At 34.9% G+C, this 2,441-nt stretch overlaps 1 long non-coding RNA gene across 1 annotated transcript; it reads right to left on the bottom strand.

Moving 5' to 3' along the window:
• Nucleotides 1-1,055: 1,055 nt before the first annotated feature.
• Nucleotides 1,056-1,969, bottom strand: LOC137659448 (uncharacterized). Its single transcript, XR_011047536.1, has 2 exons — nucleotides 1,843-1,969; nucleotides 1,056-1,643 (listed from the first exon to the last, which is right to left on the bottom strand). It is a non-coding gene; the product is annotated as an uncharacterized lncRNA (long non-coding RNA).
• Nucleotides 1,970-2,441: the final 472 nt, after the last annotated feature.

Below are 2,441 nucleotides of genomic sequence, written 5' to 3'. Positions count from 1 at the left end.
TTCCAGTTCCTTCTAATGATTAGTTAAAACCTTTATGGACTTTAAAACTGATATGAGTACCATGCTCTCTCCCAGAAGATAAAAAACCACTTTCCTCCAACTAAGGTTTTTATTCCACAGTTTTCCAATGAGTGCACATATCCAGGCCATATTTTACAATAACTGCCAAACGCTGCTCTTATTTCCCATCATAATCAAATTAGACTATTTCCATAAAGCTAAGCTTACTGCGATTTTCAAACTTAACTCTTATTTACTAGACGTGAGATACTTTGCACCCTTCCCCCACTAAAGGGCTGCACGGGATTAAGGGCCATCTTTACCATCCAAGAGTCCACTTTAGGCCACTGATCCTCTCCCTCGAACTATAACAGGTTTGCTGAAAACCCTCTTTAGAAAAGTTCTCACGAGTAAGGAATGAAGTGTGAATGTATAAATATACAGATTTATACATACGTACATATATGTATACATACAAATTTGTATAACTTTCATTGCTACTCTTCTGGTAATAATGAGTAGAGAGACTGTCCTCTAATAGGATTTAGTACATAAAGCAGACAAAACCCTGAAGTTTAACCATCTTTTTATTGGACAAACAGAATGAATACTAAAACTAAACTGCTTTACTATTAGAATATAAAGTAACGTAAGTAAAGTGAGGAAAAAGTATTAAAACAAATTACAACCTAAGGAGAAAATTTGACCCCAGCATAAATGAGAAGCTAACAGTTCAAACATAGAAAATTTCATGAGAATTCATAAGGGAACAATTAAGAAACAAAATAATAAATATTTCATAGCATCCCTCCCCTTGATAGGGGACAGAGCATTCTGGATTAGCATTCTGGATTAAAGTAATGAACTGTGCGATGCACGAATTTTTATACAAGAATTACATACGGAAACAAAAGTAGGCATCTTTAATGCATGTCTGCAATAAGGTTATATTTTTTAATATGCAATATCAAATTTTATACTGCTGTAGGTAACAGTTGGCCTTTAATTTGTTAAAAATGTTATTGACAAAAGACAATGGATTAGTAAAAACAAAATTCATACAATGATATTTATTATTTATAAATTAAATAAAACTTAAATCTTAATAATATGAAAGAAATCCCAAACCTTCTCCACTATACTCTAGGAACTGAGGAGGCTTCAGTTAATTTCAATTAGAAAATGTGCAAATTGAATAAGTTGCTTGTCTGCAACAAACTTGTTCCTATACCCACATTGTTATAAAGAGCTTGTGGAATTCAGGTGCCTTCAACATAGGAGACTTAAAAAAAGCTTTTGATACCTTCAAAGGCAAGATTAAATCTACTGTTCACTTCAGTCGATCTTAGAGCTAAAAAAGTAGGTGCAGCAACTTCAAGGTTCGGACAGGACCTCCGATTAATCCAGCCATACCAATAACACCATGCACTGCAGTGTTTATAGGAGTAAGCAATCCTTTGTGGTATGTAACATCAACATCCTTTGATGCAATCATTCGACTCCCAACATCATGAGCCAAGTTAAAAGACATTTGGGAATTTTTTTGGAAAGTTGACCATCATTCTTACTTTAGGGTGAAGAAACAGGTCCATCGATATCCTTCATCCCGTACTTGTGTGCAAAGTGTTCAATGACAAACTCATCTGAAAAAGAAATTAAACGTTGAAAGCTCGCAACAGCATTTGTAATTTCAAAGGGAAAAGCAGTGATAAAATAATACCTACAGATTTCAGGAAGGCAGAAACTTAGTAGTTTCTATCATGAATACTTAATATCCTTTTAATATTAAAAATTTAGGATTTCCAACATCAATTATGTAAATAATAGACAAAGACACTTGACTGGTTTTGGACGACGATGCAGGGCGAGACCCATGAGGTGTCACTGTTCTGCCAACTCATTCCCTATAAGAAACTAGTTAGAAGTCTCCCTCAGACAGACTGGATTACTCCCAGGCTTTCATTCCCTATAAGAAACTAGTTAGAAGTCTCCCTCAGACAGACAGTATTACTCCCAGGCTTTCATTCCCTATAAGAAACTAGTTAGAAGTCTCCCTCAGACAGACTGGATTACTCCCAGGCTTTCATTCCCTATAAGAAACTAGTTAGAAGTCTCCCTCAGACAGACTGGATTACTCCCAGGCTTCAATACCATAGGTGAAGGTAGAGGTACATCCGAAATAAAATATCAAACTCAATAACAGCATAACTACGATAGGGACGTGGTAAATTTATTAAACATCCTGCAAGATTAGAAAATCATAATTACAGCCAATCTTCAATGGTAGTAAGTTAACGCCCATCTCAAGTGGTAAGGTTAGAAACTAACTGGAATTTCCACAATATTCACAGAATTTCTTCAGGAGACTCACAACTAGTCTGATTTAAAATCTTCCAGGTGTGTTTAAATTAAAATTCCTTTTATATTATAAAATCAGTAAG

The sequence above is a fragment of the Palaemon carinicauda genome, chromosome 20, assembly GCF_036898095.1.
Source record: "Palaemon carinicauda isolate YSFRI2023 chromosome 20, ASM3689809v2, whole genome shotgun sequence".
In the NCBI taxonomy this organism is placed as follows: domain Eukaryota; kingdom Metazoa; phylum Arthropoda; class Malacostraca; order Decapoda; family Palaemonidae; genus Palaemon; species Palaemon carinicauda.
This window is presented reverse-complemented; position numbering and strand designations above follow the sequence as displayed.